The sequence below is a fragment of the Corvus hawaiiensis genome, chromosome 5, assembly GCF_020740725.1.
Source record: "Corvus hawaiiensis isolate bCorHaw1 chromosome 5, bCorHaw1.pri.cur, whole genome shotgun sequence".
Classification (NCBI taxonomy): domain Eukaryota; kingdom Metazoa; phylum Chordata; class Aves; order Passeriformes; family Corvidae; genus Corvus; species Corvus hawaiiensis.
In genome coordinates this window covers 8,628,297-8,643,395 of record NC_063217.1, presented here as the reverse complement: position 1 = coordinate 8,643,395, position 15,099 = coordinate 8,628,297, and the positions used below count along the sequence as shown (strand labels likewise).

Below are 15,099 nucleotides of genomic sequence, written 5' to 3'. Positions count from 1 at the left end.
CTTACCCCAAATAGGAATGTAAAATAGCTCCAATTTGTGCTGGGAAGCTGAATACCAAAGTTCAAAAGAAGATCAAATTGCTATCTTGCACCAAGATAAAAATAGGACAAGTTTAAAAGGATGGGAACAAAACTAGAAACAGAGCCATCACCTGTTGAGGAATCCTTGCAATTTAAAACATGCTTTAAGTCTCTTATATATTTTACTGGTGTCACAGTAAGTCAAATATGAGAACCTGCATCAGTGGTGCCCCAGGGCAAAGTCATTTTGCCCAACATATGAAAACTCTGAAGTACATTAGGTTAGTACTTCACTTTTCCATACTCACTAAGTGCAATTTGACTGCTGTTAAACATTCAAAAACATTTTCAAGCCCCTACTTTCCACATGTAGCTCATCACACCACGGTACCATAAGAACAACTTCTGTGCAATGGTAATATTTCTTAACATTAGCAAGGTTAGTAGAAACCTTGCTTTTGGTTCAACCATGATTCACAGGTATTTGTTCACTGCACACAAAATACAGTTTAAAAAATTCAGTTTATGGTATAATCTACTGTATTCTTTGGACAGAAGTTGCTTAATAAATGTACCAGAGAGTCCATAAATTACCTGGTGCTAAAGTTTAGAGTTACTTGTCAGGAAGGTTAATGCATAGTCCACCATGCATTACTTATCATCACAAGGCATTAATATATATTAGTATATATTCCTGCTCATCATGAACTTTGAGTATTTTTGTAGCTTGCTATTCAACCCAAAGGGCAGCAGAATAGAGTACGGTCTACATTCTCCTTCTACACATTCCAAAAACTTCTCTTCCTGCTGATGCTAGAAAATATAAATTAACTGTTATAGATGTCACCAAATTTGATAAAAACACTAAAAATAACAGCTGATGTATCATTTTAGTAATTTCTGTCAGTGTAAAATGACAGGAAAAAGGCAAATATATTTATACAGCTACCTCCAATGACTGCAGGTCATAGAGAAGCTAATTTGAAGGCACAATGAAAGGAGAATTTAGGTAGTTTCTCTCTTTTCCTTCAAAACTGTTCTCAGAATCAAAATCTTCCAAGTAACTAGTAACTGTATAAAATAGCTGACTGGCCCATTCAAACAACTACATAAATTTACAACCAGCAGGGTGACTACTGACACATCAACAAGGCTGTCCTTACCAGCCCCCTTTCTCCCAAGTGCTCCACAATTATGCACCAAAGGAAACTTGGACTCACATGTCAAGCTCTGATGAGAAACTATTTTCTCTCTTGACTTCATCACCTGACCACCTATCCTGGGGCCATGTTCCATCTCCACTTCTCATTTACACAACCAAGATTCCAGTACATCCTTGGTGAAGACATTTCTGAAAGCTACAGCCTAACTGGAAAGCGATGTTCCCTAGAAACACAGGACTTACCGATCCACTTAGATCCACTTGAGATGGGACTTTGGGCAACCTGGTCTCGTGAAAGGTGGCGGTGGGGGGGCGCGGAGCTAGATCATCTTTAAAGTCCTTTCAAACCCAAACCATTCTCTGATTCTATCATCTCCATTCTTCCTTCATCCAAAGACTAGATTTGGGAATTACAGCAGATCTATCACATCTACTCAACCGTAAGGCCATTTTAATTCTCTTTGCAGGAAAAAAATGAAAGAGCTCAAATAGTATAGCCACAAACACAGCACTAAAACATGCAGTCACCACCATCCACTGCATTATTATCCTCACCCAAGTCCCACCCAAGCACTTCTTTACTGATGCCTGATTACTGACTGCTAGGGAATCTGTTGTTTCCAGCAATACCACTTAGTGGATGCTTCTCACTGTGCAGCACACTGCTCCCGAGGTTTAATTTTTTTCTCCCAAAAAGGCCAGGCCCTTTACCTTGCTCTATACAGGAATTACTTGCTATTTTCATGCATTAAACCATCTTCTGTGCTTAAAACCTAAGAAATGTCGTGTCGTTATGTAAGCAGGAATGACCAGTGGTGACCAAAATGCTGCAAGAATTCTGCCTGTATCTTCTCCTCACACACTAGATCCTTGATGCAGGAATCCCAGTGGAGCTGGTGAACATTTATGCACGCAGAGCCCCAATGCAGTCAATGGGCTTTGATCGACCACAAGGAAACACTCGCATTTATCAGCCTGGAGAAACAAGACCTCGCTTGGGAAATGTACTGACACGGGTGAAACAAAAAGCAGGCTCAGTGCAAAAGTGAGAGGTGAAAGGGCCGCAAATAATAGGACGCTGAAAAACAATCTCTTCTTGCGATTCCTTTGCTATTTTATTAGTGCAATATTTTGGACACAAACTCACATGTATGCTTATATTCACCACCCAGATACTAGAAAGCCACCCATCAGCAGTCATTTTCACTTCCAGTCTAAACCAAAGCAGAGTTGGTTTTGCTGTAATATCCAGTCTACTGCATGCAGGCAGTAATTTAAATGCAATAATCTCACCTGCAAAACTACCAGTGGCTTCAGAAAAGGAACGTAAGACTACAGACAGTAAACCACAATTTTTTTCTATTCTCACCAGCCATGTGTTGGATTCATTTTGAACTAAAAAGCAATATATTTTATTATTATTTTCCATCTTCCAGACTACTTTAAATCTATATCCTTAAAGTATAATGACTTCATTTCTTCTGACATTTTCAAATAATATTTGATGAAGTAGTAGGTTTTACTGTACTTTTAATATCTGGATTTTTCCAAGCATGTATGAGGGTGGATAGTCCTATAACCTTCACAAGAACTAGCTATACAGTCTCCAGGAATATTTAGAGTCTTTATATTCACATACTGAAAAAATCTGTCAGATTTTCTGATGGTTGCATACTAAACAAAAATCCCTGTATGATTTAATACATGGGATATAGATAGTTACAGAAGCAACCAAAAATTGCATACACTGTAAGTACTGAGCCCTGAGTAGCCCTGCAAAACAGTGGTTTAATTTAATTATTTCATCCAACAGTCAAATAATCCACAGTCAAATTTGCCACACTGTGAGACTGAGGAGTTTATTAAGGTTGGTAAGCTGCATTTCCTGAGCAAAATTCCCACAGCAAACAAGCAAATAATAGCTTCAGCAATAAGTTTACAGATATCCTACTAACATATGAACATTTTGGTAAAGAACCAATTTATTTTTGCAGCTGAAGCCACACTTTTCCATGCGTAAGGAATTTTAGTAACCATATATATGTATGTCTGCTTAAGTCACCAGCAACGACTCCTGGCAAAATCTATTACAAACTTCACTGCCGCCCTAGTGTTTACCTTCCCTGGATGTATGCAAAGGCTAAAAGCCAAACATATCTTCCGTCTTTTTTCTTTTTTTTTTTTTAAGCAGACCTATTTAGCTTACTCAGTGTGGGCAGCACTAGCTCCTAAATTTAACAATCATTATAAACCAATTTTAATGCAAATGCCAATAAGAAAATATTCACACTCACAAAATACACGGGTAATGACTGATACCCGCCTCTTGCTTGCCTTGGATCTGTTAGCAAGAAGACCATTTTCTCTGAAATCTGTTTAAATATGGTGTTTACCATCTCTGTACTTGTACTAGTGTTTACTCCTCCTTTCAGCCGACATATTTAAAAAAAAAGCCAAAACCAAAAAGCAAGTATAAATACGTTCAAGAAGTATGGCAAATTCCCTTCTCCACCCCCAGAGCAGTAAAGCCACAGCAGATGAGCTGTAACTATGGCCTTGGGAATACAAGTTCCCCAGGCTCTTTTACCACACAAATATCAATTCAAGTTACAAGAGCCCTATCCTCTTATACTTAATGAAGATTGAGCCAACGAACCCGCACGCCTTCGCAGGAATGTTTTCTTTCCGTTTTCCTAACAAGGCTCTCCTCCCATACCGGTCCAGGATGGACTGCAGAAGGGTGTAAGTAGAAGGATCATCACACCAGTGTTTAGTGGAGGAATAAATCAAACATGGCTTCCCCCTCCATACATTTCCAGAGTTACATTCACTCCTGCGGCCGTACAATCTCAGTCCTACCCGGCGGGAATGGGCAGGAGCAGCCTCCACCTTCCCACACCCTCACCGCCACGGAGGGGGGGCATTTGCAGCCTCACGACCCCTTAAGGGGGCGGTTTAAACCCTGGGGAAGCTTTTTTCCCCCCTTCCCATCGGTCGGGTCCCCCCCCCCCCTCCGGTTTTCTTTCTGATTTGCACTGATTGATCCCCCATTCCCCGGGGAGGGAGGTGGGACGGGTGGGCACCTCTCCTTTACCCCTTTATGCTGCCCCCGACCTCCCGCAGCGCCGAGGAGGAGGCGGCGGCGGTCAGGGGGGAAAGGATGAAGCTGCAACAGCCGGGACTCCGGCTCGGCATCGCTCCTTTCCGCTCCTCCGCCACCCAAGAGTCAGGCCCAGCCAGCGGCACAAATCCTGCGGCAGCCTCCGGGCGGGGGGGGGCGAGGGGCAGGCGGGGGACCCGCGGCCCCGCAGCGAGGGCCAGGTAGCGGGGGGGAGGAGGGGGGAGCGAACAAAAAAACCCTTCTCTGGGGAAGAGGGAAACGGGAGCTGCGGGCTGCCCGGGCAGATGGAAACGGTAAGTTTGAGGGGAGCGGAGCCTCGGCGGAGGGGGAGTCCCCGGGGGAAGCGCCGGGGCGGCAGTGGGGCGCGGATGCCCCGCCACGGAACCCCTCGTCCCCCACGCCGCCTCCGCTGCGCTTTTGCCGGGCAGGGCCCGCGGTCCTGGCCCGGGAGGGGGCTCCCGGTGCCCGCGGCGAGGCGCGGGGCCGGGCGGCAGCATCCCCGCGGGCGGGCGAGCCTCGCCGCCGCCGCTCCCGCCTCCCGCCCGGGGCCTGCGGGAACGTGCCCCGGGTGCCTTCTCCCTTCCCGCGGGGAAGAGCCAGCCGCGCTCCCGGCCTACCGACCTGTGCCCTAGCGCATCCTTCTCCCCGGGGAGCCGGGCGAGGCGGCGGCGGTATCTCGGTGCCGGGGAGCAGCGGGAGCCGAGGCGACACAGCGGCAACAGCGGCGGCGGCGGCTCCGGCGGGTCCTGCGCGGCGGCCCCGCCCCCTCCTCCGGCCAGAACCAGCGCGAAAAATCGGCGGCGCTGATTGGCCGCCGCCGCCGCGCGGCCCCCGGAGCGGCCGTTTCAAATCCCCCCGCGCGGAGCCGCCCGCACGCGCGGCCGCCGGGAGCGCCGCCCGCCGGGAGCGGGGCCGGGAGCGGGGCCGCGAGCGGGGCCGCCCGGCAGAAAGGGAACGCCGGCTGCCAAGGGAGGGAAGGCCACGGGGTGAGGTGGGGCCAGACCCGCTCGGGGGAGCCTGGTTCGCCGCCTCCAGGTGGGCGAGAGCGGGTCCAGGGCCCGCCCACTCCGGTGGGAAACGCTTTTTAAAAAATATGTTGTTGTTATTATTTACCTCCCCTGGGGTATGGGGATGCTGGCCGTGAGCCGTCCCTAGGCGCGCAAGAACGAGTTAACCTTACCCCCCCCTCCCCCCCGCCCCGCCCCATAAGGGAATATACAGAGGTTGGTAAAAAATGTTTCGTTTTAAATATCTTTTGTATTACTATTTATCTCCTCCTGGCCGGCTGAAAAGTGCTCTCCTCACCGCTGGCATCAGCCACTGTACACGTGCGCGTTCTGAAAATCCTGATTTAAGCCAAATGTTTTGACTTTCCTTACAACTGCACACAATTTGGAGGCTGTCGAATGGTTATAAGAGCCGAAGTGTGCCTGGCTGCGAATTATCTGGGCTGTCTCTTCTAGAAGTATGGCCTCGGTTATTTTATTTTTTTTACGCTTGCATCAAAATAAGTACATGTGCTTGCAATTTGCCAATTGAAAACATAGCTTTTTTCTTTTTCTCTTTTTTTTTTCCTTAGGTCAAATTGTTAAACAGCCGTCATGTTACAATAGGAACAAATATTCTCATGAACCGTTGCACCAGATAATGTAAAGCAGGTAATGGCTAGGTTTTTTCAAGCTTTCAATGGGTTAATAAAGGATTTGTGGAGCACTGAGAACCTGTGCTTGTGTACAAGGCAGAGAATAAAGTTCCTCGGTGCTATGGATACTGTATTAACCTGGTAACTACGGTCCTGTCGCAACTCCTGCCAAAGGTAAACAGATGATAATTGAGGGAGGGGAACACACCAGCATCATACTTCATGGATAATGGTGAAATTAGGCCATCTGTTGCAGAAGGGCTCTGGCTATTTTTTTTTTTAACGTAATCCTTAATTTACTTTCAGATGTTAAAGTTTGTTGATGTTTTTAGGTGAGTGTTTAATGGTGGCTGCATGGCAGTTAGAAGTGGAACAGTGTGAATTTAGTGCTAAGTACTTAGTAATGAAAATCTTAATCGTCTGATTAAACTGAAGGTGGCTGGAGGAGATCTGTCTGTAGTGATAAAGGTACTTTAACTTGTTTTACAGCCTTTCTGTAAAAAAAAAAAAAAAAATACAGTATCTTCAAGGTGTTAGACAAACAAGATTTAGCTCCCTAATGTTAGTGTTTACAGCACTAAAGAGAAAGATAAAGTGCCATTACATTTTAAAATACCTAATTTGGATTAAGAGTCATGACAGTTTTATCCAGCTTCCTTTCTAACATTCAGTTAAATGCAGTCACAGCAAAACTAAAGATCCTTTCTAATTAAAAATAGAGATGCCAGTATAAATACAAATATATAGAAGTACAAGTACGTGAATCCTGTTGTTTACATAATGGAATACACAGGCTTGCTTTTCTTCTATAGTTGAACAATAACGCTAACATACTAAAGTACAAAGCATGCCATGTATGCAGGGGTGTTTTCTATTCCCTGCCCCCCAAAACCCCAAACTTCAATGAGAAACATAATTATGAATAGTTGGCATGATACAAACGCTTTATCTATGTTCTCTTGGGAATAAATTCTGTGTGCAGGCCCAATGATAAAAATTCATCTTTACATATGACTTACAAAAGAGAAACAGATTTTCATTTTGCACTTATCACTAATGCATAATATCCTACAGATAACACAGTTCCTATGTTTGCCTTCTGTGTCAATTCTTTAAGGTATAAGTGGAAGGATTTTGTTATCATGGTCAAGGTGACAAATCTTCCTTAGGCCTTACAATTCCTGTAGATCACTGGCCTTGTCTATGAGACCAAAATTTGCAACTGTGTAATTACCTCCTGATAGACCCACCATGCAGATTTCCAGGAAAGCTTATGCTGGGAGTTAGCACCTTTAACTGGAATACTACTTTATATTGTAGATAGACACTGGTGCAAACTTGTCCAACATCTTGACCCTTTAAATAAAAACTGTGCTTGCAGGTTTTTTAATTTTCAAAACAATTAGCTGTTTCCTTGAGCTCTTATTGTGGTAATAAAGATACCTATTTTTTCCACAGCAGTATATAAAGAGGCTGGTCCTTTGCAAGGGTGTATAGTTATATGACAGTTCTGAAAACTGAGCTCACAAAAGCTTTAACTTCTCAAGGTGTAAATGTACATGCAGCGCAGAACGAGCTTGTGCTGACAAATCACAGGCATGCTGCATTACACTTGAGCGATGGCTTTGAAGGAGCTGAAGGAAACATCCTCTAATCAGTTTCTAGTAGTCACAATTTCCCAGGCTGAACCTCTTAGAGATTTTGTTTTTCCATTATTATATTTCCTTGTGATTTTAAATTAGCCAATATTTTTTAACAGTTTTGGTTTCAACGGCCTATCCAAGAAATATCAAAGATGCACAACTAGAGCAGATAAAAGTACTCATTTATTAGTGATTCTTGTTTCATTTGGTATCTAAAATTTTATTGCTTCTTACTTTCAACTTTTATATTGTGTTAAACAGTATCACAATTGATATCGCTCTGTTCAACTCAAAGGCATTTAAATAAATGTAGTGGTAGCATATTGTCCTAGAAATATTTAAATATTTTGGAGATTATCAAGTAGTTACTAGGCCGAAAGATAATTTGCAATTCAAGCACTTTTCCAAGACCACTTATTCAGCAATAACTGAAGTCAGTGCCCCTGGTTTTAGGCATGTGCTAGGATGTACTGGAATTCTGAAGATGAAGGAAGTTTTGTTTTGTTGCTGCCACAGGGACAGCTAGTGCTGGACAAGCCAAGGCCTTGCACTGCTGTAGTTCCTCGGTTTGGCAGAGCTCAGGAACAAGCAGTGTGTGTGTGGCACTGCTCTGTGTAACAGTGCAGAGCTCCCTCCTTGGAGAGTTTGGTCAGTTTAATCTCATTGTAGATCTCTGTGGCAGGAGCCTCGTGTCTACATTTCTTTCCTGTATGGATGCTAAGGATTGATTGCTTTCTAAATTTCTTTCTTGTACCCTTCTTTATTTTTTTTAGGATTTTATATCATAATCTGTCTAGTATGTATTTTCCTGAATGCAGATTATCTTGGTGGCAATGTTAACTCAAAGCAGTGTTAAACTGAAGTTACGATAGTGTAGTCCATGTATTAATCAGATATTCCCAAATTCGTAGAGCAGCACAGCATGTTTGTAGTGTTTATTGTACTAAGGTGTTTAATAAGATAAGGCCTGTACTAGCCCATGTAGAATCTATAGATGTTTTTTTGTTTCACAGACTTCTCCATGTATTGGGGGTGAACACTGAAGACATTACAGTTCAAGCTGTGAATACACTGGTAAAGTTAATGCTGCCCATTGTCCTGTTTTGGTGTAGCACTGATGCAGAAATACCTGCTCAGTGTTATCCCTACTATCACTGTGACACTTTCATGCTGTCAGCCCATCACCTGTGCACTGACTTTTGCCAGCAGTCCATGCTTTTTCTTTGGGTTAACAGAGAGTAATCATTGTTTTCAACCTGTCTGAACCTATCCTTAGCTATGTTAAGTATAGCTAGACAGAGACACTGATCTTCAGTCCAGGTTTCATCACAACTGTTAAGAAAAACCAGCATGTATGTGTTTGACCATGCAGCATATTGCATACTGTTTAATATGGACATGGCAAGCTGCTGATCTAGAATTAAGAGAGAATGAAATATGAAATTTAAAATCAGTGTTTCAAACTATTTTATATCAAGTGTACCATAGTCATCATAAAACAATAGTAGTAAATGTGTTCTAGAGAACTTAGACATACATTTGCTAATTAATTTGAATGAAAATTCATTGAAAATGGTTACTTGAAAAATTTGATGTGTATTAGAATCACTTTTAAATTATCTTGAAAATGAGAAGGTACAGGCTTTTCAGACTTTTTGTGTAATCCCATTTAAAAATGGAGTAACAGTATTTTTTAAAAGAAAGTTGATTCCTTGGGAAAAAGAAAATAACCTACTTTGAGAATTTGAAACAAAATTAGTCTCTGTCCAAATGAGGGACATCTTAACTGCAGCTACAGTTTATGGCTTAAATGCTGATCAGAGTAAAATATGATTACCTGATGAAAAAACACACTTAAATGTGAATGTTCTTCATACTATGAGTTATACACCAGCCTGTGTTACTAGGTATGTTTTCAGATAGGAAAAGAAGGGAATAAATGTCACTTTTCTTGCAAATACCTATTTGTGTTTGCATCATTTGTGCTGAGCAGAAGGAATGGAAGTGTAATTGAGGGAGCAAAAGGAAAGTTGAAGACATGAGGGAGTGGGATACATCTTCAGGGCAAGACAGAGGCCAGGAGAAAGGAAAACTGAAGAGCATGTCCCTGCTGTTTTCCAGTGTTGGGATGATAAAAACCATCTGTATACGAGTTCTCAGCAGCTAACATGCTTCAGCTTGGTATAAGTAACTTCAGTGAATCAATAAATTTATCTATAGAAGTTATATGTCTTTAATTATCTTCAACATCAGTATGACTTTATTCTGAATGTCAGCAATGTTTAAATTAAATAAATCTAATCTACGTAGAAACACACAGCTTGAGCATTCAAAACATATTAACTCTGCTATCTATTGATAGCATAGTATGTTACTGTGTTGCTAAACATAATCTCACTTAGAAGTATAAATTTCAAAATACATTTATAATCAGAAATAATGTTTAGCACAACAGAGCAAAAATACAGTTTTTTGCAATGTGTTTGGTATGCATTTCTAGATCTTACAGAGTTAAGCTTTAGCCTTAACAAGCTAAGTCTTAGCTTTCGAGGAGCTGTAATGTAGGTTTGAATGTTAAATTCTTCTGCATTTCAAATTGCTGACTTACATTTAATCTTCATGTAATTATTGGTCAATGATAATCACAATGTGGTAAGTTATATAGCAATGGAAGTCTTGAAGAGTGGGGTTTTTTTCATTTTGGCAGAGAAGTGACTATTGATATTTCCACTCTCTGCTGATGCCGAAGAATAAAGTTTGTTAAGGGTTGAATAGGCCAGATAGATAATGCTACTACTGTTTTCAGCAGATGCTAATGCAGTGTTTTATTTCGCACATATATTAATCTTTTCTGCCTCAGTACAGAGTGGTGAGGGTAACTATGTCGGTCCTAAAGGTTAATTTCATTCTTTTTTAAGGCATGCCATTATTCTGTTAACAGTAATTGCTCTTTTTTGAATGATTAATTTGATCATATGAACTGTTTCTAATTATGCTGGTGACTGGCAATTTCCTGTACTGAGAAATTGTAGCTGTGATCATATCCTATTTACTCAGTATATATGCCTTGAGAAAAATGCTCACTAACAGGCATTCTCAGAAATATCCACTAATTTCAAGAACTGTTTGGAGACTTTATATAAGATGCTTAGCACTTGTTTTACATTGGTGTTGAATATGTGCAAATGTACTTGACAAATGAGGGCTGAAACAACTGGATGTGAGGCACAGGATGAGCAGGTTTGCAAATGCAGGCCTATCTGCTAAATTATCACCTGTGCTGTCACTGGTGTGAAAACTGAAAGGAGTGGGATGTGTTTCTTGCGCATTTTACAATGTTCTTACACTCGAGCTGGATATGCTCACTGCTGTAAGCTCTGTTTGCTCACTTCAATTACTGTTAATGAGGGAGAGCGTGCGCAGTGCCAGCCTGTGCAGCACTGAGAAACTCCTGCTTGGTAAGCCAGCCCTGGCAGGGAGCAAGGGGCTGCTGGGCTGCCTGCAGGACTCAGACTGTGCTCCACTGTCAGCAGCTCAACCCTACACACAGCAGTGACCCTGCGGAGGCAGTTCTGGCTCCAGTGCCAAATCTGCATCCAGTTTACAAATAGCAGAAAAACATTGGGCTGTCTCAGCTGCATTTACAGCAGCTGAATTTAACTGTGATTCAAATGAAGAATGTACCCAGCAGAGAAGAGGTGCTGGGCTTGGCCAGGGTGTAGGACACTGCCTACTTGAAGATTCACCCATTCTCTGTTGTCTCACGCTGAAGCTGGGCATGGTTGTAGTACCACTCTGCTAAGAATAGCATCATTCCCATGGACACAAGCCACTGGGAGTTGAACACTCCTCCTTTTGCAATTACTACAGCAACTGGCCATGTAGTATTTTCTGAAGGGCTGATGTTATATGCATCTTCTGGGCCTGAGCTGCTTCTTCAAAGCAGGAATAAACTGTTTGCACTGGTTCCATAGAAGGTGATAGGCACTTAAATGGCATTTAGAATCAAGGAGTCTGTGAATCAATGCCCCAACTTCTGTCTCACCCCAGAAGGTGCTTCAGAGGGCCCAGAAGAGGTACTTTTGCCTCCTATTAAAAGTACACCACTGATAACATAACCAGGAGCTGCAGTACCAGGATCCTGAAACTGAGCGTTCTCTCTGGTAATCTGACATTCAAAGCCTTCAAGGGAAGGCATTCAAGGCCTTCAAAGTGCAACTAAGTGCTTTGCCACAACATACCATCTTCAATGCGCATTCTACATGTGTTCCTTACTTCACCTACACTGGTAAAACTGTTACATTTGACTTATATTTGGAATCACTCTAGTAAATAGATGTACTTATCAATAAGTACTCTCTGCAGCCCCAATCATGCATGCTCCACTACAGCTGTACTGCCCAGTGCCTGTGGGGACTCTGGTGTAGCCTACTGTAGACCTCCAGGAACAAGTCCCTCACAGTAAATTAAAGAACTTCATCAGCTGTTCTCTGGCTCATTAGAGTGGCACCTGTGATCCCTACCCCTTACACACACGCTGCTGCTCCAGCTGCATATTGCCCTTCCTGATTACCTTTGCCACCTCTAAGGCTGGGACGTTTATCTCTTTGTGAATCAGCTCAGGCACTGCTGCAGTTCTCAGCCTGGTGCAAAAAGGTAAACCAGCTCCCTTCATGAGTGGATCACGAGTTCTGCTTTAGTGTTTTGAGCCAGAGAGCTTCTGCTGGCCAGCTACAATTCATTGTCTGCCTTCAGCTGCCTGGTGCCATCCTAAAAAACTGTGAGGTGTGCTCTCAGAATTTACCACTTTGCTGACTGTACAAACAGCAAATAGAAATCTGCAGGATGCTTTGGAGATGCTTTTTACAATGCAATATAAACATAGTGAGTGGGCCTCTTCAGAAGTCTGTGGATGTGCTCACACTGGTATAGTTGCTGGGCCTAGCTGATTCAGGAAAGAACATAAAGAAGTCATTGATTCAATGGGAAACATTTACCCAAGAGTTATGTTTGAACAGCTTATGTCTCAGAACGGAATTCCACTTCGATAATTGTCAATATTCATTTAAAAACTTACTTTGGCTTATGAGAATTAATTTCTAGGTTGGTTTAAATAACCAGTTATCGTATTCTTTCATTTTCTTTTCATAGCATTGTAGGCAAATTAATTGTACGTTAAGTCTTGAATAATTTTAAAGATTTAATTTATGACCCAACTATACTTGCCTTTTAAAAAGTCCAAAGAGCAGAGACTTATAAAGCCTTACATGTTCATATGGCACCAGTACAGGAGCCCTCAGCATGTGGGTGTCCTGTAAACAATATTGAAATGTAAACGTTAAATAATGATGGCTTCTAAAGGTAAGAGCCATGGTTTTTCCAAACCTTTTGCACACTCATGTGTATGTGCCAGGCAGATAAGCACTCTGGAGTTTGAGAGATGACTCCCTTTTGAACTATAAGCATCCCATCTCAGTATGATTCCTAGGGAAAAAGTCTTGTTCCAAGCGTTTTGGATTTATGTAGGCCCTGTGGAGTTCACTGGTGGGTTTATTTGGCAGGTGGGCCTTATTAACCTGCCAGCAAGGGACTGTTTGACCTGCTTAGGTTTGTAGAGCTTGTAAATAAAGATTCTGTCAGGGAAGAGAGATTCTCTTGTGCTTCAGACTATTTATATCTCTTCTAACTGTGGCTGTTAAAGCTTATAAAGAAACAGAAGGTCTGGGATGTGAGACAGAAAACCCTGAGGGAGTTTTACGTGTTGTATTTGGATTGCTGTGTTAATATCCTAAAATAAACACAGCATGACAGAAAATGGGGAATATTTTTATTGTAATTATTATTAACTCAAAGACATAAATTATTGGTTATTGAATGGAGCATGGCTGAGCTTAGCTGCAGAGGACAATAAAATAACCTCTTAATTTAACACTAGCAGCTATTGGCAATCAATGGGAGCCAGACATTTAATCAGCTTCATTTCCCTCTTTTTTTGCTTTTTCTTTTTTTGCATTGTTCTCAAGTTTAATAATTACTACTATTAACATTTTTTGCAGCTCAGGTTAATAATGAATACAATAACTTTACAATAAATTGTAAACATAATAAAACTATGATAGACTTTCCATCAATGGAATTCTTTTAATTGGACAGGAATATTATATTGAAAGGTGTGTTGTATGACAGATTGAAAAAAAAATCCCTTTAAGAAGTCTTTTAGTCTGTCTAGTGCAGGTCTGATTATAGGGTCCTTTCTAACTGCAACATGTAATTTTTAATAGGTGTATCTTATTCAGTGAAAGGACTTTATGCTTTTTTTTATATTACTTATAATGTAAGAAAATGTTTTTCTCTTACTCAGAAGCTATCAATTTGGACTAGCTGAACAATCTTTTTGAGGAAGGTTTACTTCTGTTTCAGCAGACCTACTCAGACACCCAAGTGCTACTTTAGATCAAATGACACAGGGTTCAGCATCTGCCAGAGTTGAGATTTTGAGTCTGTATTCCTTATTCATTCATTTGAAAGTCAATTTTGCAATATTTCTGCCTTCTGTCCTGAATGGACTCAATAAATGTTTTTTGACCTTAATCACGTTGGACTGATCTGCTATTTAGGCATTCTAGGGAATGTTTTAAAATATTAAGTCACCAGTTTATAGAGAATCTGTTGAATTTACAATTACAAACATACTGTCTGCAGAAGTGTTTCACTCATGAGCTGCTGCTCTGGCCCAGGAGAACTGGCTATTGGGAAAGGACAGGTAGGGTACACTGAGTGGAGAATGGCTTCCAAATTCTTCTAGGCACCAAAACTTTACAAGTGGAAGCCACTCAGGAGAAATGTGAAGACAGGCCCTTTCTTCTTTTGTTTCACCTCCTTTCCAGTGGGCATCTCTTTTATGAGCTGGATGCCCTGGCTCCCAGCCCTGCTGTGATGTGGGACTGGCAAACTTCTGTGCACCTGTTCCAGGGGGATTAGCCACTGGTGACAGCCCATACCCAGAATTTCCTCCACAGATGGTATTACCCTTCAACAAGTGAGTCAGAACCACTTGACTTGGAGCTTTTTATAGTTGTTGAGGGTAATGATAATCATCCTAATAAAGTAGTTCTTAATCTCTCATACTGAATAGTTTGCCAGTGGTTGAGGAAGATACCAAGCTCCCATCACTCCCATCCCTATCAGCTTTACCAGCACTGGCAAAACACTGTTAAGCTTTTACAATCATCTGTCATTAGATTGGGAAGTGAGTGTTGTCTGGTGGATGAGATACCAGGCTGAGGCCAGAACTGACTCCGCTAATTAATTCACCATTGGGAAATCTAGGACTATATTACTTCCTCTGCTGTTTTGGTTTTCCTAACAATAAATACATTCATTTGAGAATTCAATAAACAGCTCATGCTGAAAATCAAGTATGCCAGGATTGGTTTGCAGAACTGGGCTTATATGTTAAGTTTTCTTGTCCAAAAAATCAAATACTATTCTGCATTGTATTTCTACATGTT

At 41.8% G+C, this 15,099-nt stretch overlaps 1 protein-coding gene and 1 long non-coding RNA gene across 7 annotated transcripts in view; one reads left to right on the top strand and one right to left on the bottom strand.

The window, feature by feature from the left end:
- The window catches only part of NSD2 (nuclear receptor binding SET domain protein 2), a 99,759-nt gene that overhangs the window by 69,849 nt on the left and 14,811 nt on the right, over positions 1-15,099 (bottom strand). For 2 of the 6 annotated variants that reach the window (XM_048303010.1, XM_048303015.1), the window contains exon 1: positions 4,925-5,048. The exons of 3 other annotated variants lie outside the window; for them this stretch is intronic. The gene's annotated coding sequence lies outside the window, so the exon portion shown is untranslated. Of the gene's footprint in view, positions 1-3,838; positions 3,860-4,924; positions 5,049-15,099 lie in introns of those variants that run through there. One more of the 6 variants, XM_048303014.1, reaches the window with a different exon arrangement.
- Positions 4,537-9,261, top strand: LOC125325726. Its single transcript, XR_007203508.1, has 3 exons — positions 4,537-4,596; positions 5,883-5,961; positions 8,602-9,261. It is a non-coding gene; the product is annotated as an uncharacterized LOC125325726 (long non-coding RNA).